General features: G+C 40.6%; 1 pseudogene; it reads right to left on the reverse strand.

Annotated features, from left to right (window-relative positions):
• Window positions 1-22,375, reverse strand: part of LOC130021295 (60S ribosomal protein L5-like) — a 38,831-nt pseudogene that overhangs the window by 14,071 nt on the left and 2,385 nt on the right.

The following is a 22,375-nucleotide window of genomic DNA, read 5'->3' on the forward strand; positions in this document are numbered from 1 at the left end:
GCTATAGAAAACAAAGTATTTCACAATGCCTTTTTAGCAATTCTGATTGTTTGGGGGGAAATTCTAAACAATAATGGTGCGTCTTTTGTCGAAATAATGAATGTAATCAATGTAGAGAAGAATTAAGTAGAAATCATCTGCCTCACAGGCATTGGGAGGGATGGGGGGTATATTGGGGTTCTTGGTGGTGAAAAACGAGTAGTGGTGAAGGGAAAGTTGTTTGATTGTTGTATGACCAAGACTTAAGCCTGAAATCTTAGTAACTTTTCTCACAGCGATTCAATAAATAAATATAAGAAAAAAATAAAATTATGAAGAAAAAAGTAAGGTGGAGTTCATGCCCAATTCAATCAGCTAATCAGTGGCTGAATAAATAGCAGTATTCCTACATAAAAAAAAAGAATCAGAGGGTTTATTTTGGGATGTGAATTCATGGCCTTCAGTATCACGGAGGAGCTCCACCAACAGTTTTTGTATGCTGAGGACACTAAATCTCCAGAGCATCTTTCCAAAACTCCTGCCATGGTTATTTAAGAGACAACCTGGCAATAGCCAGGGGGGCTGGAATATCTTTTGGATGAGTTTTCTATGCATGTACACACACGACACAGGAAAGTTATTTATGTAACTAAAAAAAGACTCATTCAATATTTACAGCTCTGCTTGGAGAGTTCTTATCCCACAGATCCAGGAGTCACTTCGGTGGAATAAACAAGAAAGGTTGAGCAATATTTTTAAACCAGCTTTGAACTGTGACAAACAACAAGCCCCAAGGTGTTGGGGGAGAGAGGAAACAAATACTCAAGCAGCCAGGTATCTGGAAGCTCTGGGTAAAACTCATGTCCCATTCCTTGCAGTTCCCAAAGTCCTCCTTCACCAATCTCAGGCAGATGAATCCCCCAGCCGACTTGGGTCCTCCCGACCAGCAAGACTGGTGCAACTTTCTAGCACACTTCTGGGGCAACTCCATCACTCATCTCATAGGGCTTACTCAGTGACTTCCCTAAAGGGAGCGAGAACAGCTGTTTAAGACACACAATGAAGCCATGTGACTGGAAGGAGGCAGGTTAGGGGAAATCACTGAACCAATGCAAAACAAAAACAAATTTAATGTGACGTCACCAAGTTTACAAAATATATTACTCCCAGGGAAAAATATGTGTCCTCTTCATTCAGACAGTGAATTTCAGCAGAATTTACAACTGATATGGAAGAGCAACAGAATAAAGACAGGCCCAATTGTGTCAGCAAATTAAAAGGCAAACTTCCACACCACTGCAGCCCTTGGGCTAGCCCATCTCCACATCACCATCATCATTCCCCCAACCTAGGGAGATGGGCTGGGGGTGGAGGGGCATGCAGGGATGTGTTCAACACCTCTCCACAGATTGACCCCAAAGAAAAGCATTGAGGCCATTTTGAGGCATTTCTCTAAGAAACCTGAAGATCTAAAAAACAACCAGCATAGGGAAATAAAAGCCATGCACAAATTTTGTAGGGTGTTAACAAGTGAGGGTGGCACTGGCCCACAAGCAGAGCATCAGGTACAGGTAGCGGCCACATCCAGACTACAGGCTCACCAAGAGACCCAAGAAGAAGATCTTCCCACTGCCCTCTTCTCTGATGGGTCATGGGCAAGCTCTTGGAATATTTCCTCTGACACCTTTACAGGGTCTTCATTGTTAGATATAGAGAGACATAGAGAGATATAGTTATGTTTTAGAAAACATAACTGTTTTAGAAAACATTCCCACCAGCAGTCATTCCCCATAATCCACCCCCTTCATTATTTATTGCAGCACTTAGAACAATAGCTGTGGCACTGTAGCACTGTTCTCCTGTTGTTCATCGATTTGCTCAAGCGGGCACCAGTGACATCTCCATTGTGAGACTTGTTGCTACTGTTTTTGGCATATCGAATACATCACAGGGAGCTTGCCAGGAGGCTCTGCCATGTCGGTGGGATACTCTCGGTAGCTTGCCAGGCTCTCCGAGAGGGACAGAGGAATTGAACCTGGGTTGGCTGCATGCAATACAAACACCCTACCCACTGTGATATCCCTTCAGAACAATAGCTAGGATATATAATTAGCACAGGTGTCCAACAACAGATGACTGGGTAATAAAGGTGTGGTATGTTTATAATCAATGGAATACCATGCAGCTGCAAAGAAGGATAAAATCATGTAATTCACTGCAACTTGGGTGGAACTAGAGGACATAATGTTAAGTGACACAAATTTGAAGAAGAAAGACAAATATCAAATGCTCTCACTTATCTGTGGCATATAAAATATCAGGACCATGCAAGGCACTCAACATTTAGTGCTCAGTATCCAAAGAAGCTTCTGAAGGGCAATTTAACTTCCTGCCTACATCAACATCAATCCTGATTTACACAAACTGAGCCTAATTTATTACCATCACCCTCTCTTTCAACAAAGTGACTCTCAGGACTGAAGATGAGAACTTGCTCTATTTGGGGGCAGGTACAGAGGCCGATTTGCAGGTTTCCGTTACTCTGACAGCCCTTCCAAACACCCACCTCCATAACTACAGTTACTCAGGAAGAAATTAGTCTCTTGTTTTGGGGAAGAAATTAGTCTTTCATTCCAGGCAGACCTACCATGTTTGACCAATTAGTTGTCTTTAACAACAAAGTCTCCAATGGAGACGTTACTGGGCCCGCTCGAGCAAATCGACGATCAACGGGAGGGCCTTTACCTTTACCTTTACCAACAGCTGATTCTGAGGAGAGAGAATGGAGGAAAGGGTAGCGAAGAACAGTATCAAGATGTCCGTCACTTGTCAAGTGTTTCTTCAAAATAATCCAACTATCTCTCTCTCATGCTGAAAGTAGGCTGAAAAACCGAACATGATTGCCACTCAATGCCTCTTTTGAAAACCACAGCACCCAAAAGGAGAGAGAGAACAAAAGGGAATGTCCTTCCACAGGGGTGGGGTGGGATTAGGGGGTGGAGGGTGGGAGGGATGCTGGGAGCATTGGAGGTGGGGAATGAACACTGGTGGAGGGATTGGTACTCAATCATTGTGTAACTGAAACCCAAGCACAAAAATTTGTAAGTCTACAACTGTACCTCATGGTGTTTCACTAATAAAAATTTTTTAAAAATCCAACTAAAAGTCTTTCATCCACTTAACAGAACTGCTCTGAAGGAAAGAGAATTTTCATGGCTTAAGAAAGAAGCCAAAATATAGTGAAAGCTATTTTCAAAGTACGAAAGCAGGCAGGGAAGGAAGGGGGAGACAAAATAGATGTGAGAGGAGAAAAGAACTGAGAAGCAAGAGAGAAAACCCACAAGAAGCCCAAGAACCCTCCATCTTCATTCTGCAGACAGTGTGTACTCTGGAAGGAGCCAGTCTGCATACAGGAGCCTCAGCTTCCATCACCAGTGCAGCCAAGAATAAGCTCCAAGGCCCGGCCTGGCCTTGACCCCCAAGCATTTTTGGATGTGGCCCCCAAACAAACAAAAAGTAAAAACAAAAGGCGGAATTTATATCTTAGAACTGGTTCTAAATCACAAAAGAGAGATTGTCAAAGGTGGAATTTATTTGTATGTAGAGTGACATGGACTCAGAATCATGAGGCCAAAATAAATAAATAAATAAATCCCAAAAGGGTCCTTTCAGGCCAGCAGGAGAGGGATAGTAGTTTAAATGGAGTTCTTCCACCAACATTAAAGGCTTGTCATTGGCAAATGTGTGTTCTTTGCACCAGATGAGAGCCACCTCTACCAGAAGACGTGAAGCCAGAGTGGAAAGCACAACCAAAGAATATTTCCAAGAACTTTTGTGGACTCCAGTGCAGCTCCTGGGGTTCTTCCTCATCCCCCCCAACCCTCGGTGCTTGCTATTAAGCCTTACCCACTGCCTGCTGCCCAGATTGCTTGCTAGACCTGTGTTGCTCCTCCCAGAACTGTGTTACTGAGCAGGAAATTCACAGTGGTAATCTGCCACATGAGATTCTCCAGAGTACAGGTATTTGAAAGGTAAAGGTAAAGGCCCTCCCGTTGATCGTCGATTTGCTCGAGCGGGCCCAGTGACGTCTCCATTGGAGACTTTGTTGTTACTGTGTCTGGCATATCGAATACTCTCGGTAGCTTGCCGGGCTCTCCGAGAGGGGCGGAGGAATCGAACTCGGGTCGGCCATGTTGGCCGCTTGTAAGGCGAACGCCCTACCCGCTGTGCTATCACTCCAGCTGTGCTATCACTCCAGCAATAGCACAGCGGTAGGGCGTTCGCCTTACAAGCGGCCAACATGGCCGACCCGAGTTCGATTCCTCCGCCCCTCTCGGAGAGCCCGGCAAGCTACCGAGAGTATTGGATATGCCAGACACAGTAACAACAAAGTCTCCAATGGAGACGTTACTGGGCCCACTCGAGCAAATCGACGATCAACGGGAGGGCCTTTACCTTTACCTTTTACAGGTATTTGAAGTGGGGAGCAGACAGAACTAGTGTTTGGGCACCCAGAGCCCCTCTCGGTGCTGCTGGAGTTGATCCTGAGGAGAATACAGAATGACTGAGATCCAGTTCTCTCACCTATAGCCTTAAAACAAGAACTCTAAAGATTTTGAAGCATGCAACTTGACCCTCCAGTTATTAAAACATTTGTCAAGACAGAAACATTGAGCATTTTATTTGTCACCCATAACTTAACTTATAACAGTCACTCTTTAGATATAGGATATCTGCCTAGGCTTCCATTTGTCCTGCTGGCCCAGGTCACATAAGTCAGAGAGTGGACCCACTACAGTCTCTTTGCTCCAACAGGAAGGAAGCACTCAGCCAGTGAGAAAGTCCTCCACAGCTGGGGTGCTGTCCAGGCTCTGTCACCAACAAGCTCTGTGCCTTGGACCCAGCAATACCTATGCTGGGCTTCCAAATTCTCTGAGAGCTATTTGCGTAAGAGGTGTCATTTTTAACACTCAGCAAACCAAGGAGTGTAGGTCTTGATTCCCCAACAAAGAGATGGAGTAGGCAAGGGGTTTTTTTAATGTTAAACTTCCAAGAGAATTAATGCAGGAAGAATTTCAATATCCTGCTGTACATTGTTCCTTTTCCATGGAGAGAACTATTTTTAACAGACCCCTGAATAATAAAAAGAAAACTCTCCACAGACCTATAGCTTTGGAAATTCTTACACTCCAGGGCCCACATCATCACATTTTTCTGTGATTAGTTCAAGGCTTCTCAGATAGGTGTTTGTTTGCATTGTAGAAACAGTTCCAAAATCAATAAGAAATGTTATACCTTATCGCTCTCCAGAAGGGAGAAACAATAAAGAATTTTGTAAAGCATGTCTGGGAGCCTGGGAAGTGCATACATTCATGTCTAATACAGAACAACCACAACCCTGGAGAGAACATTTATCAAACCTCATTTTAGGAGCTATTTCTTCCAACCAAAAGAGCCAGCCCAGAGAAACCACAATACAGGGAGATAAGATTAACAGATGATTTTTCTTGCTTGGCCACCTGTGCTCAATCCAAATAGGGGAGGGCGTCAAGAAGCTGAGACCCCATTAAAACTTGGGGAGTCTTTGGTTTCTGAGAAAGAACAAAACTAGTGTCTGTTTTGAGTTATATGTAACTCTTCACTTTTTAAATTGTATGAAGAAGTGTATCGTTCAATCTATGATGAACGGGTGGCAATTCAAAGAATAGAGAAACTATAAAATAAATTTTAAAAATAACTAGTCAGGGGCAACGACACTTAGAATGATATAGAAACCCAAAAATGACCCTTTAAGTTATTGTGACAAGGCAGTCTAAATTGTAATATCAGTATTAAGAAGAGAAGAATGGGGTGTGAGTTTGAGAGATGTTAGGAAAGAAGAATTTGGTATTATATTAAGAGATAAGATTTAAAAAAAGGATCCAAAACTAACACAAAATAGTGATCATGAATGAATGGAACAATGATCCCACTAACACTGTGAATAATCTGAAAGGAAATAGGACGAGTCTACCTTTAAACAAAAGTTAGAGATGGTGGTCAGTCACCCAGAAATGTGCCGAGGTGTCTGGAGATTTGAGGCAGAAATCAAGGAAATTAGGCATTGTTTTAGCTATAGATTTGGAGGAAGTCATTCAAAATTGGGGTCAGAAATAGAAAACATAAAACACACTATGCAGGAAAATACACTATGAAGAAAAATCATGGATTAGAGTTAGAGTTTCATTGTTATAAACCAGAAATATCAAATGGGACCAGAGACTTTTTAAAATTTTTATTTAATTAAGGAACTGTGACTTACAAAGTTAGTGATTGTTGAGTTTTAGACATACAATGTTTAGCACCAATGCCAACTTCCCTCCACTGGAGTTCCCAAGTTCCCTCCAGCACCCCCAGCCTGCCACCTTGACACGCATATTTTACAGTTTGTTGGTTGTAGTTTGAATCTCATGTTTTCAGTGTTGTCGTGCCTGTGGTTTATATACAGCTGTACCACTCCTCAACATCACCAATATACTGAGGCCCCTGATCCCTGCTCCCCTATTACTCCCTTTTCTCTTCTTCTTCCTTCAACTCTCGATTTTCTTCCTTCTAGTCAGAATTTTTTCTAAAGCAAATCGTATTGGAGATTCAGAGCAGGAACATGAAGGAAAGCAAGTTTCATAGAGGACTGCCAAGGTTAAGGAGAAAGAAATGTAAGCCAACATATGAGGATCTAAACAGTGGAGGTGGCCTTAGAACAATCTAGAGGGGAGATCAGAAATAATCCCAGGTGGACAAATTGAGAAGAAAAGTACTAGAATTACCTAAAACAAGCTCTAATGCCCTTTTAAGAAGTTTGCATCAAAGGAATAATAGCTCAATCAGCAGCAGGGAAAAGGTGAAAGAAAACTAGTCAAATTACCCTTATGGAAAAGGTGGCAGATTACTAAGCCCCCTATTAGTTTCATAAATTTCAGGAATGAACAGGTTATTGCCCCACTGTCCTTGGACAAGTGCCCAATAACCTCCATGTTATTCCAATCCTTGCTTCTCTGCTATCGGAACTGATTAGCCTTGAGTGCATGGAATGTGCCTGGATTTTCTCAGAAAAAAAAAGCGATAGAAACACCAGACTGGGTGATAAGCAATAAATGCATAAGAACAAGAGTTGACCAGAGAAATTCTGAAGGTGAATGTTGATCTTTATCAGAAATGACTCAAATGTTCCCATGGATCTATTGAAATAGAACTTTCATTAATTTGAGTACAATAGGTGAACAACATGAATTTAAGACATAGGAAAGTTAATTATTGGCACAGATTTGCTATTCTGTGAGTGTGACTGGAAACAACCTCTTCCAGCTCCAAATTACCACTCATTTCCATATCTGGGAAAGAGTGATTCTCTTGGTCTTGTTACAGAAAGAATTGGGAGATGAAGATAAGTTATTTATAAATTACAGAGGTTTTTACAAACTTATATTTTCTAATTCTTTTGTTGAACCACTAAAACAAATAAAATTATGCTCCTGATAGCACTGTAGCACTGTCCTCCCATTGTTCATCAATTTGTTTGAGCAGGCACGAGTAAGGTCTTCATTGTGAGACTTGTTGTTACAGTTTTTGGCATATCGAATATGCCATGGGGAGCTTGCCAGGCTCTGCTGTGTGGGCAGGATACTCTAAGTAGCTTACCTGGATCTCCGAGAGGGACAGAAGAATGGGACCCAGGTCAGCCGTGTGCAAGATCAACACCCTACCTGCTGTGCTATCACTCTTGATAGTCTCGGAAACGTGAGACATAAATTTTAAGCCTATATACCATGTAAAGTAGCATCAGAGTGCACTAAATTATACTGTCTCGAAAAATCAAAAGGAAAAATGTGATTTACAAAGAAGCTGATGGTCTGCTTTTTCTCTCTATGCTTCAGATTGATGATCCAAGGGGCCAGGGCAAGGATAGCAGATAGGGCATCTGCCTTGCACACCATCAACCTGAGTTAGGTCCTCTGAGCAAAGAGGCAGTAGTAGATCCTAAGTACCACCTGGTGTGAGAAGAAGAAGAAGAAGAAGAAGAAGAAGAAGAAGAAGAAGGAGGAGGAGGAGGAGGAGGAGGAGGAGGAGGAGGAGGAGGAGGAGGAGGAGGAGGAGGAGGAGGAGGAGGAGGAGGAGGAGGAGGAGGAGGGGAGGGGGGAGGGAGAGGGGGAGGGAGAGGGGGAGGGGTGGGGAGGGGGAAGGGAGGGGAGGGGAGGGGGAGGGGAGGGAGAGGGGAGGGGGAGGGGAGGAGGAGGGAGAAGGAGGAGAAGGAGGAGAAGGAGGAGGAGGAGGAGGAAAAATTGAAGATACAAGAAATTTAAATGAAGCATTGTAAAAGTACTCTTCTGATAGTCTTCTTTTCTTTTCTTTTTTTAATTTTATTTAATCACCATGAGAAAGTTACAAGCTTTCATGTTCGGATTACAATCACACAATGATCAAACACCCATCCCTCCACCAGTGCATATTCCCCCATTCCCCACCACTAATCTCCCTAGTATACCCCTCTTCCCCACCCTCCCCCTGCCTCCATGACAGACAATATTCCCCATACTCTCTCTACTTTGGGGCATTATAGTTTGCAATACAGACACTGAGAGGTCATCATGTTTGGTCCATTATCTACTTTCTGCACACATCTCCCATCCTGACTGATTCCTCCAGTCATCATTTTCTTAGTGATCCCTTCTCTATTCCATCTGCCTTCTCCTCTCCGTTCATGAGACAGGCTTCCAGCTGTGGGGCAATCCTCCTGGCCCTTGTATCTACTGTCCTTGGGTGTCAGCCTCTGTCTGTCTGTCACTGTCCTCCCGTTGTTCATCGATTTGCTCGAGCGGGCCCAGTAACATCTCCATTTTGAGACTTGTTACTGTGTTTGGCATATTGAATACATCACGGGTAGCTTGCCAGGCTTTGCCTTGCGGGCAAGATACTCTCTGCAGCTTGCCGGGCTCTCCAAGAGGGGCAGAGGAATCGAACCTGGCTCGGCCAGGCTGGCTGCGTGCAAGGCAAATGCCCTACCCATGTTGTGTTATTCTATACTCTACAAATGAGTGCAGTCTTTCTATGTCTGTCCCTCTCTTTCTGACTCATCTCACTTAGCATGATACTCTCCATGTCTATCCACTTTTAAGCAAAATTCATGACTTTATCTCTCCTAACAGCTGCATAGTATTTCATTGTGTAGATGTACCAAAGTTTCTTTAACCAGTCACCTGTTCCAGGGCACTTGTGTTGTTTCCAGATATTGTGAACAGTGTTGCAATGAACATATAAGTACAGATGTCATTTCTACTGTACTTTTTTGCATCCTTGTGATATATTCCCAGAAGTGGTATTGCAGGGTCATATGGAAGCTCAATTTCTAATTTTTGAAGGACTGTCCATATTGTTTTCCAGAAAGGCTGGACCAGTGGGCATTCCCACCAACAGTGAAAAAGCATCCCTTTTCCCCCACATCCATGCCAGCACTGATTGCTTTTGTCCTTTGAATGTGTGTCAGTATTTGTGATGTGAGATGATATCTCATTGTTGTTTTGATTTGCATCTCCCTGATGGCTAGCGATGTGGAGCATTTTTTTCATTTGCCTTTTGGCCATTTGTATTTCTTTTTTGAGGAAACTTCTGTTCATTTATTCTCCCCACTTTTTGATGGGGTTGGAGGTTTTTTTTCTTGTACAATTCTACTAGTGTCTTGTATATCCTGGATATTAATCACTTATCAGATGGGTATTGGATAAATATTCTTTCCCATTCTGTGGGCTCTTTCTGTACTTTGGTCACTGTTTCTTTGAAGAGCAGAAGCTTCTTAGTTTGATGTAGTCCCATTTGTTTATATTTGCTTACACTTGCATGGCCAGTGCTGTTTCATCCTTAAAGATGCTTTTAGCTTCAATGTCATGGAGGGTTCTGCTCACATTTTCCTCTATGTATCTTATGGATTCATGTCTGATATTGAGGTTTTTAATACACTTTGATCTGACGTTTGTGCCTGGCATTAGACAGAGGTCAGAGTTCATTTTTTTTGCAGGTAGCCATTCAGTTTTCCCAGCACCGCCTGTTGAAGAGGCTTTCCTTGTTCCACTTCACATTTCTTGCGCCTTTGTCAAAGATAAAGTGGCCATATATTTGGGGGATAGTCTTATTTTCAATGCTATCAGGAGTAAGTCAAATCAGAAGTCATCACTGGAAACTTTAAATCTTTTGAAGAGTTATTTTAAATTTCTAAGCAAAAGGAATTTTTATTTCATATTTTATATGTGTAGAGAACTGACTAACAAGAGAAGTAATTTAATCAAATTGTTGTATTTTATGAGTTCATTTGAATTTCTTTACTGAATCATACTTTTTCAGGTTTTCCCATTTCAATATATTTTTATTTTACAAAATATGTCTGCATAGGGAAGAAAATATAATCACTTTAATGGCAATGGGTGGAACTTAGTGGCCAAAAGTAGAAAAATCGATCTTTTTGTCTTGTTTTGTTTAGTTTGTTTGTGTTTTGGGGGGTGTTTTTTGGGGGGTCACACCCGGAGATGCACAGAAGTTATTCCTGGCTCTGCACTCAGAAATTACTCCTGGTGGTGCCCAGGGGACATATGGGATGCTGGGGATCGAACTCAGGTTCGGCCAAGTGCAAGTCAAATGCCCTACCTGCTGTGATATCGCTCCAGCTCCAACTTATCTTTTTCAAGTTCAAAGAATCAGTGTGGGATTTTTTCTATTTTTTATATATCACACTGTCCTCCCGTTGTTCATCGATTTGCTCAAGCGGGCCCAGTAACGTCTCCATTGGAGACTTTGTTGTTACTGTGTTTGGCATATCGAATACGTCACGGGGAGCTTGCCAGGCTCTGCCGTGCAGGCGAGATACTGTCGGTAGCTTGCCGGGCTCTCCAAGAGGGGCGGAGGAATCGAACTCGGGTCGGCCATGTTGGCTGCGTGCAAGGCAAACGCCCTACCGCTGTGCTATCACTCTAGCCCCAATTTATCTTTTTTAAGTTCAAAGAATCAGTGTGGGATTTTTCCATTTTTTACATAAAAAATTTTATTTATAATACTGTAAATAATAGAGTTTCAGATAGATGATATTCCACCACAACACTACCAAAGAAAGAGATAAAAGATTAGATAGGGTTTGCCTAATTCAATACCTAAATGTCAAGACTGTAATGATTAATTGGTTCCAAAAATTTTTAATTGGATGTCTAATTAAATACCTATTTGTGAAGACTGGAATATTTTATTTCAAAAAATTTTAACTGGAGATTAGTAAAAATTGAAAAGAAACTATTTTCTTTGAATATAAGAGGGACCTTATCTAAAATGGAACACCAATAATGTTTTGGTTCCATTAAGGACCAAATATATGCCCCAGATTTACAAACATAGTAAGCTTTCAAAGATAATGTCAGATGAGGACATTGATTTTAAATAGGGGTCACTCCTACAACTTCCATGGGAAAGAGAAACAAGCATACACTTGAGGAGTTTTGTGGGGTCAGGTCCTCGGTGTGGTGAACTGGCATCTTAATGACCAATATGGTCAAGTCCTGAACACTATGAACATGAAAATTACAGAGGCTTCCTCCTTCCATCAAAGTCTGGTGCCTAACAATAGAGAACAAAGAAGAGGCGATTACTTCCTGAATTGATCAACATTTCCCCAGAGACTTTGCTTTCCAAGAGCCAAGGTCTCTACCGAGTCCCTCCACAGACAACCTTTGCAACTGGGTTTGCTGAGTCTGCTTTTATTTACCAATAGTCCAACTTTGTCTATGACACCCAGGGGCTTTGGCAATAGAAGGTTTTTATAAGTCTAATAAATAATTATATGCAATATTTACTGCAGTCTATTCCTATTACATCAGGATCTATAAAAATCGAGAGAAAAAGAATGCTGATTATTTTCCCAGAGCACTGCATCATGTGCCATAAAGTATTTCCTTATTAGGCAAATAGGTTTGGCTATTCAAAAGGCCCTCTCCCCTGACTCAAATAAAATCTTTCTGATGTAAAAATTCTTTGAAGATTCCATTACCACTCATTTGTTATGAGTGTCTCTGCTGTTAAGGAGTGGAACCAAGGCTAATAATGCTGAAATACCAAAAGAAAATCCTTTTTAATGGTGTACATCATTTTCCAAGTGCGATTGGAAAACTTATAAACGACTTGTCTTTGAAATTTTCTGCCTAGTTCCACAAAGTGAAACCCCACATTTGTCCCTGGACTAGTTTCTGTCACCACATTGCTTCATTTTCTAAGCAATTCAAAATGCACTTGCTGTGGCCTTTTATTTGTTCATTTTCATCACAAGTAAATGGATTTTAAAATGTGAAAAATAATTCCTTTCTGGCTTGCAGAACCTTTTCAGTGTTCTTGAATTCAATTTTGTATGTTTCACAAACCCCATGAAGTAAATATCATATTTATATATATACGCTATAAATGCAATATATTACTTTATTATGTTGTTTCAAAATAAGGAAATAGCCCAACAGTTCTATTCTGGTGTCCAGGATCACATGCTGCTGTGAAGAATCCAGTTATTCATAAGCTAAGAGAAGCAGACCTGTGGCACACCTCACTCATAATACCCTGAGCTGCCCATTCCTGAGAACAAACTCCCAGCTCATTTAAGATACTATTCAAAATTAAATCTAAATTAACTAACTCTTAGCTGATCAGTAGTTTAATTATTTCTCTGATGAAGATAAAAGACAGAAGAGGGAAATGATGTGATGAGACAGGATGGCGTATTTGCAAATAGCCAACGGAGATGGAAAAGTAAGATGACTTATGGGAGGTTTAACATAGCCATGTGACCAATTAGTATGTGTTTAAATTCATTTGCTCTCATGCTTATCTTGGGCAGAGAAGTAAGTAGATTGGTTTCCTCTCTCTAACTCAGCCCTTAAATGTCACCATTCAATGGAAAAGGATCACAGAAGTGAAAGTCATATTCTCTCATATGATCTTTGACGGATGTCTTGTTTCTCAACTACCAAAAAGCTAGTTTTATATCAAATGAAAGACCACATCCAAGACCCCAGATCTATTGATGGGTAGCATGATTGCTCCCTCCACATTTGGAGCAAGCCAAAGAGGGATTCCTGTTGTATTCTAAATTAAGTCGGGGCTGAAAGGCTGCCAGTCAAATCCCAGCATGTTCTAATGGAAACTGTGTGAGCAAGAATATATCTCTAAAAAAAAGAAGAAAAAATAATATATCCCTAAACAATATACTTCACAAAAGGCAAATTCTAAGACAGGTTTATTGTAGAAATGATCCCTGGCAGTCTCTGCACTAAGAAGCTGGCAAAAATTGAGGGGGAATGAGCAGAACCTGAGAAGTCCACATGGAAGGCATCAGAGAGAAGCAGATATTCCTTACACTTGGAAAACCCTCTAAATCATGATGTCCCGCAGCTACCCAACCACCACACTCTGCCCACAAACCAAAGCTCCTAAATACGCAAACTTGGCATAGAGCCAGAATCCGTTAGCATCACATGGGCTCCCTCATTTTTCTGATGAGAAGACTTGGATCAGATGAGGTACTAGCCTGTAGTCATTGAGTTTAGATACAATACAGAGATAGACAACACGACTCAGCTACCGAGCATTTCCTAGTCTCATTGTGCTAAAGCTACTGGTGAGGTAAGTTCACTCCTCAACCTGGCTCCCATATATAGTGAATGAGGGGAAGAGGAGTTAGGAACACATTCTTCTACATGGGGCATACTGCTCCCTGCAACTGGGGAGACTCCAGCCAGCCCCTCTTACCAGAGACTTGAATCACCTCTCTCCAGGAAGCCATTCTGATTTCTCAGAGTGTGCTGAATGCCTTCTCTATGTTCCAAACTGTATCACGTTATGTTAAGTTTGGTCAAGTAATAAAAATGCTGTAAGGGCCAAAAGTCATTCATCTCTGACCTTAAACAGTCTGTATTGTTTAAGTGCTTTATTCATATTATGTAATTTAATCCTCACAACCATCTCTATTGTGTCCCTTCTACAAATAAAGAGTTTGAGACATAGAGAGATTGGAAAATTTGATTAAACTATACAGGTGAACTACACAGGAGGCAACGATGGGAGTGTTCAATTCTAAGAGTACTTAATCACTCTGTATACTGCTTATTCTACATCAGATTTAAGAATTCCATTGTTTTTCATTGGATAGAAAGATACCTGTTTTGTCACATCCAGCCCTGTAAAGCTAGGATGTTATCACAGATGCTCTCCAAGCACTACAAATACCCCTGGGATATTTTATCATGGTCCGAAAACCATCCAAGTGTTTGCATCTGTATCTCTAGTTTCAGATATTGTTTGCCCACAAGTCTTCCAGGTGCACTTAAAAGTTTACTTAAACCAATACCTTCAAGGTGTGGCTATTTCAACCCCCAGGAATTTGTTCCCTGAAAACAAGGATTATTATGAATTATGCGCTTACACAGTTTCCCAGAGTTTTTCCCACAGCTCGACACTCTAATTACCCGCTTTGTGGGCTGGTATTATAAACAATCTATATTATTGCCTTTCCTTCCATATACCTTCTCCTGATTCCCTACTATCTTTCTCTGTACTTTACAGATATAGTATTTGCTTTTTTGCCTTAAAGTCTGCTTTTGAGAGAACCAGCTCCAACAGACCAAATTTTCATTGCCATCTGTAAGTGGTGCCCACAAGAACTATGCAATGCCTAAATCATGTAACCATGTAGGGTGACCAATCTAGATCCCTTGCCATCTTTTTCCCTCCAAAAACATTACCAAATATGTGTCACATGCATAAAATATTCTGAAAATTTGTAGGTGACTTCCCTCTTGGATTTTTTATGGGGATAACTATATCTGATTAGTTTATCTCCAACAGTGTCTAAGTCTTCTGACCAGAATATGATTGTCATGGATTTTCAATGAATATAAATAACACTGAAATGTGACTGGCATGGTAGGCACTCAAAAAATTTATCTGAACAAAAGAAAGGAGGATAGAAACACTAAACAGGCATATAAAATGGCAGACAAAGGGGAGAAGTTACAGAATAGCTGAAAGTGAGACCATTCAACCTAAACTAAAAATTCAGCAGAAAGAAAACAGGTAAGAAACAGCTTATGCACCCATTTCTATAAATTCTCTCTCTATTCTCAATGTTTTCAACAAAATTATCTCGATATAAAAATGCTCAGCATGCTGCCCCCTCCCATAGAAACAACAAAGTTATTTCAAGAACTAGAATTTTCATACATAAAACCAGAATTCCTTTTTAATACAGAATCCTTTTGTAAAAACATTGATAATTTTTTTCAGTATTCAGAGAGAAAATCTTACCCACTGTTTTGCTTTGTTCCTCTATTACCTTAACTAAAACTGGGCACAAGAATTGGGCAGGCACTTCACAAGCTTTTAGGAAGAATAATTAATAAAAATAAAGTGGAGCTGTGCAGACTTGTGAGGGGCTCAACACATGGGTACCAGTTTCAGTACTTTAGTTTCAGAGAATTTGCATTCTTCAGCTTGCTTCACACACACGTGTAAGTTCCAAATGGACCAGAACTATGGTGATACGTGCAAAGCAGCCTGACAGGATCGTTTATACTAAGTTGGTTTCAGTAAACAAAGCAATATTCTGTATATTTATATTTCACACATTTTCAAATCATAATGCTTATGCATATTTCATCTGGAGTTGTTGAATTAAACATTTTACATGTTATATAAATTAAATAGAAATTAGAATATTCTTACTATAAATTTTAAAACCCTGAGCTCTCATATTATTTGGTCTCATCACAGGTTATGCTTAAGATCAATTCCATCATCATTCACCCATTTAATATATATTTTGGGATAGCTATTACATAATAATTCATATTCTAGGTAAGAATAAACACAGTTTCTTTCCCTGATAAAGTTTCATTCTATAGAAGCAAGGTGCAGGAAAGTAAATATTATATATATATATATGTACATTATGGCACAGGGTAGTAGGAGTTATGAGAAAGAAAGAAAAAAGAAAAAGAATAGAAAGTTGGGTTATAGATGGTTGCAACTTAAATATATCAGGAATCAGAGAATTCCTCATTGATAATGTGGAAATCAAAAATAAGGTGGGGCACTGGAGAAATAGCACAGCAGGTAAGACATTCGCCTTGCACGTGGCAGACCCAGGTTTGAGCTCTGGCATCCTATAGGGTCCCCCAAGCACTGCCAAGAGTGATTCCTGAGTGCAGAGCCAGGAGTTAACTCCTGAGCATAGTCAAGTGTGATACAAAAAAAGCAAAAAGTATAGAAATAAAAATATGATAATGTGGGCTGAAAAGAAAGTTCAGCAGATAAAACAATTGCCTTCCACACCACAGCAATGCATATGGCCTGCTGATCTCAGCTAGTAGTGACCTCTGAGCACAGAACTAAAAATAAACCCTGAGCACCAACTAGAAATGGTCCCAAAGCCAAAAAAATTTTATAGCGATTAAAAATATAATTGCATCTTAGCTTCTGAAAGAACATCAAAGGAGGATCTAAATGAAAAAAACCTAACTGATTTTTTGATGTTTTATTTCTCTAACGCACACACACACACACACACACACACACACACACCCCTATACATTTGCAAGAGTCCTCAACTTCTATTATCTTTCTTTATCAGTCTAGCTTAAGAGTGAGCCTCCCCACAGATGTGGGGAGGAAGGGACATTCTTTCTTTGTTGGTGGGAATGCCGACCTGTTCAGCCTTTTCGGAAAACAATATGGGCATTCCTTCAATAACTAGAAATTGAGCTTTCATATGAACTCGCAATATCACTTCTGGGAATATATCCCGAGGGTGCAAAAGAAGCACAGTAGAAATGATATCTGCACCTATATGTTTATTGCAGCACTGTTCACAATAGCCAGAATCTGTAAACAACCCAAGTGCCTGAGAACAGAAGACTGGCTAAAGAAATTTTGGTACACCTACACAATGGAATACTATGCAGCTGTTAGGAAAGATGAAGTCATGAAATTTTCTCATAAGTGGATTGTCGTGGAGAGTATCACGACAATGTGTGATACTCATTGAAATGAAATGTGAAATGAGTCAGAAAGAGAGGGACAGACATAGAAAGACTGCACTCATTTGTGGAATATAAAATAACATAATATGAGACTGACACCCAAGGACAATAGACACAAGGGTCAGGAAGATTGCTCCATAGTTGGAAGCCTGCCTCATGAGCTGGGGGAGAAGGCAGCTGGAATAGAGAAGGGATCAGTAAGTCGATGATGGTTGGAGGAATCATTCGGGAAGAGAGATGTGTGTTGAAAGTAGATAAAGGACTAAACACGATAACCTCTCAGTATCTATATTGCAAACCATGATGTTCAAAAGAAGAGAGAGAGTATGGGAGAAATTGTCTGCTATAGAGGCAGGGGGATGGTTGGGATAGGAAGCGGGGTGGGAGGAACATTGTTGGTGGAAAACGTATGTGCACTAGTGGAAGAATGGGTGTTCAACCATTGTATGACTGAAACTCAAACATGAAAGCTTTGTAACTGTATCTCACTGTGATTCAATAAAAAAAAAAAGAGTGAGCCTCCCTCCTTCATCTCCTTGTCCAATTCCTGTGAAATTCAGTTATATTTTTTAAAACCCACAGTATAGTTTAATTTAATTTGTTGATTATTTATTGAGAAGCTACCATGTAGGTGCTGGGAATATAAAAATGAAACAAGTGCAGAGAGAACAGAAAACAAAACACTAATTATAAGGGTGGTATTAAACCCCTTTAAAAGGAGCCCCTAACTCAAGAAGAGCAGGAGGGAAATATATCCTACCTGATGTGTTATAATTAACAAGGTTAACCTAGGAGAAGAAGGGAAGATGTGACAGGATAATCTCTCCTACCATGATGAACCCTTACATAAGAGTAATCTGTCATAGCTGCACTGGGCCAGTAACTCCCAAACCTTCCCTCATGGTTCTCTCAACAAGGTCCAATATCACTGTTCCCTTTAGAGACTCTTAGTATCTGCAAATAAAGGGTTAACAAAATCACAATCACAATCACAACCATCCTGTTATTCGTCGATTGCCTCGAGCAGGCCTCAGTAACGTCTCTTCGTCCTAGCCCTGAGATTTTTTTTTAAAAAGTGCCATATTCAAGCTCTTTCAGAGTTAGGAGAATGAGACCCTTCATTGTTACTGGTATTTGGCATATTGGGTACGCCACGGGGAGTTTGCCAGACTCTGCCGTGTGGGCAGGTTACATTCGGGAGCCTGCCAGTTTGTCTAAAGTAGGAATGAGATGATAAGATGTCATTTGCCTTTTATATCAGAATTTGACCTACAGTTAATTTTATCGCTTGTCTCCTGATTAACCTTAGTTTTAAAAAATTGCATGTTGCCAATTCAGGTGGTTTTTGAGAAATTAAAAAAAAAAAGAAAAAATTTCAAATCGGTAAGTTGTATCTGGATTCAGCATAAATACACCATAAACACATGTTTGGACTTGTTACAAGAAGTGTTGGTTTCCATGGGACATGAGTCTTCTGAAGTAGGGACATTCTGTATGTCAACTGAAAATCAGCCTCATTGCTTGAACTTGAAAGGCCAAAGAGTTACTCTGGACAGTGATGTGGCCAGGCTAACACTGCTACAAGAACATCTCATCTCCCATGATGGAGGACATGCTATCTGTTGTCACACTGCTGGAACTCTGTCCTAGTTTTCAGAGTAGACAGGGTTGAAGGGAAGCTCCACTGGTCACCATATAGGTATACATATTAAGGAGAGTCTGAGATGATGCCTGTCAGATAGTCTAGTATGTATAGGCATAGTCTTAATTTACCTTCAAGGTGTTTATTTCTCATAGAGGTCAAAGTTTAATATGATGAAACAGGCATATAACATCCCCTGTGCTTGTCACTTTAGCACAACACTATTGTTAGAAACCCCCTAGTCATTTTTAATTATGCACCACATTTATCTTCCACTCAGGCCCTTCCTCTCACTGTAAATTACCCTCTCTTCTTGACCCCCCCCACTATATACCAGATATCATGTCATTCATTTATGCTTATTTTCACTGGAATTTTCTTTTTTTTTTTTTTTTTTTTTTGCTTTTTGGGTCACACCCGGTGATGCACAGGGGTTACTCCTGGATTTTGCACTCAGGAATTACCCCTGGTGGTGCTCGGGGGACCATATGGGATGCTGGGAATCGAACCCGGGTAAGCCATGTGCAAGGCAAACACCCTACCCGAGTACTATCGCTCCCGCCTCTGGAATTTTTTTCTAGTCCATTTTAATTTCAATAAAAGTTGAGTTTCAAGTTTTCCGTGGGGATGTTCATACCTAGTTTCCAACTCTACTGTTCTCTCATCAAAATAAAGGCTCTTGACTGCATTCCCATTTACTTGGCTTGCCTCTCATCATTTTCATTCTAATTTATCTCAACACTCCCCCCCCCCCCCCCGCATACTCAAATAATACTTTTCTGGGCTGCCAAGAATATGCTGTGATTTATGCATCTTTCTTTAGCAAACTTCACAGTTTTTATAGAAAGCACTTTCATTGCATAAATATTCCTGGTCGTGTCATCCTAACCCAACCTCAGTTTAATATTAGGGGAAAAAAACTATAATCAACAAGTTACAAAGCTTTCAAATAGCCAGTTCTATCACAGATTGGTTTTGAACATTACAGATTCTTCAGGATTGAAACTCAGTGAGCACAAAATTTGCACGTGAGAGGTCCTGCGTTCAATCCCCAGTACCACATACACCAAAAAAGATAAAAATCCTTTTACCACTGTCTGTTATAACTTCCCCTCTCTTACCTTTCCCTTTGTTGCTTTCGTTATTACAATAACCAGGACCACACAAAAGGATTGTGATATTCACATATTCGCTCATGGGTGATTGGTGGTGGGGAAGTGGGGGTGAGTTGCACCCTTAGAGGTAGATTGCTCACTGGGAACTGCACTCATTTATCTGTGGTATTAACACACGTGATTGTGGTACTTAACAGAGGTCCCCATGTTGCTCACCCATGTGTTTGCCAGGGTCACACTTCCTGGATACAGTACTTGAAAATCTTTAGTTCCAGTGCTTACTGGGGGTTCACACATTAGCTGTGAGACTCACACATCCTCCTGTGCAACTGCCATCACACACTTTGTTGCAGTCACCAAGAGTCCCAAACCAAGAGTACCAAATAGCAGAAGTGCCTGGAACACACTTGACGAGACTATAAAGTCCATCACAAAAGCAACTCTGGTGATGGACTTTATAGCCTCGTGCTTATATGGTAGGTACTTTTAACCACCAAGCCATCTGCTATTCTCTCAAAATAGTTTTTCACAAGTACTCACTACTCTGCCCCAAAGAAAGAAATACAAAATCCAAAGAATTCTCTAAGCCAATTGTGATGTTAGGATACAATTTAGACTTTTCCATTATACTTAGGGAAAAAAGATCTCATATGGGTTTTCACAACTCCCCTAAAGATGCAAGACTGTGATTTAAAGGACTCAAAATATCTGGGAGAACTGCATATATACTGAAGAATTAGCAAGAAATCTAGGCTAATCTAGAATAATGATTCCCTTTGAAGACTAGTACTGGGTACCTGTGAATCAGACGCTTTCTTTCTAAGAAAGACCTTGCTCTAGTTCTTGTGTACAGTAGGAAAAATATATGATGAGCTTCTTTAGGCATAATTAGTTTAAAATTTCAAATGTAGAGCAGAAACTCTATGCGGTAGGGTGTTCGCCTTACAAGCGGCCAACATGGCCGACCCGAGTTCGATTCCTCCGCCCCTCTCGGAGAGCCCGGCAAGCTACCGAGAGTATTCGATATGCCAAACACAGTAACAACAAAGTCTCCAATGGGGACGTTACTGGGCCCGCTCGAGCAAATCGACGATCAACGGGAGGGCCTTTACCTTTATTACACTATATTATATAATATATTTAAATGGTTTGATTGTTCTGAATCATGTTATTCTAAAAGTTTAGGGATTTTACCTAATGAAGGTTTAAAATTTTACATAAAAGGCAAGCATTTCTTTCTATTTTTCAATGCCATGAAAGTTGGACCTTGGAAACCATGACTCCTTACCATTCCTTACTAGACAATTCCAAATGCAACTTATGAAAGAAATGGATTAATCACTGAAGCAGGCGGTTACTGTGAGCTTAATAGTATGGAACAGTATCTACCTTGATTTCATTTTGTTTCCTCTATATGAAAATCTGTAGATAAAATTGGGGGGAGGGGGATATAATAAAAAAGGAAAACTGACAAAGGAGAATAGAGACTGTTCAAAAAAGAATTCTCGGGGCTGGAGCTATAGCACAACAGGTAGGGCATTTGCCTTGCACACAGCCAACCTGGGTTCGATTCTCAGCATCCCATATGGTCCCCCGAGCACTAACAGGAGCAACTCCTGAGTATAGAGCCAGGAGTAACCCCTGTGCATAGCTGGGTGTGACCCAAAAAAAGAGGATTCTCTAGTTCCAACTTCTTCCTCAATGTAATGAAACATTCGCTAATATTTGTTCCATCTTCTTACCTTAAACTTGAATATGTCATGCTAAAACTCTTTTTTTTTGGCCTGAGTCAAGATTTTAATCATCACCAAGGAGTAGTAAAGTATTGCTGAGTTCACTGAGGCCCAAACATACTGTCAGCATCGTTGAGAAGTCCAGAATCTTATCATCAGAAACTAATCAAAGTAACTCCTGGAAAGAATGAGTCCTTCACAAAGCTGCAGCTCTACCTCAGCTCTCAACACCCTTCCTGCCTCCTCTCCAAGCATTAGCTTTATATCACTTCTTTGGATGTGCCAAGATCTTCCCCCTTCCAAATCTTAGAATCTGTTTCTGCCTGGCATGTTTTGCTTCTCACTGACTCATCGCTCTCTCAGATTGCACATGGGTATCACTTTCTTCAGGAAGGCTCTCCAGGTCCCTACTACAGACTGAATTAGAAGCTCCCTGGCCCTGGGCACTTAGCACAGCACTGCTACACTCAGAACTCATCTTGTTCTTTTTTAATGTAGGAGTACTGCTATATATTCAGCCACTGATTAAGCCGATTGAGCTGGGTATGAACTCCACCAGAACTCATCTTTAATGTCTCTGTTTCTCTTTGATGAAACTCCCAAGGTTTCATCAAACAACGGTTTGGCTCTACTGATTTCTGCCACCACATCCTAGGACCATTGTGGAATTCCTGATCAACATGATTCAGCATTTATTGAATAAATAGATAAACTGACCAAATATGATGAAAGAGACAGAATTTAATTTACTATTAAATTAATATCTAGCAATCCTGCACAGGCTTATGAAAAGTTATCTAGTGACACAAGCACAAA

This window comes from Sorex fumeus, unplaced genomic scaffold, assembly GCF_029834395.1.
Source record: "Sorex fumeus unplaced genomic scaffold, SorFum_2.1 ptg000015l, whole genome shotgun sequence".
Lineage (NCBI taxonomy): Eukaryota > Metazoa > Chordata > Mammalia > Eulipotyphla > Soricidae > Sorex > Sorex fumeus.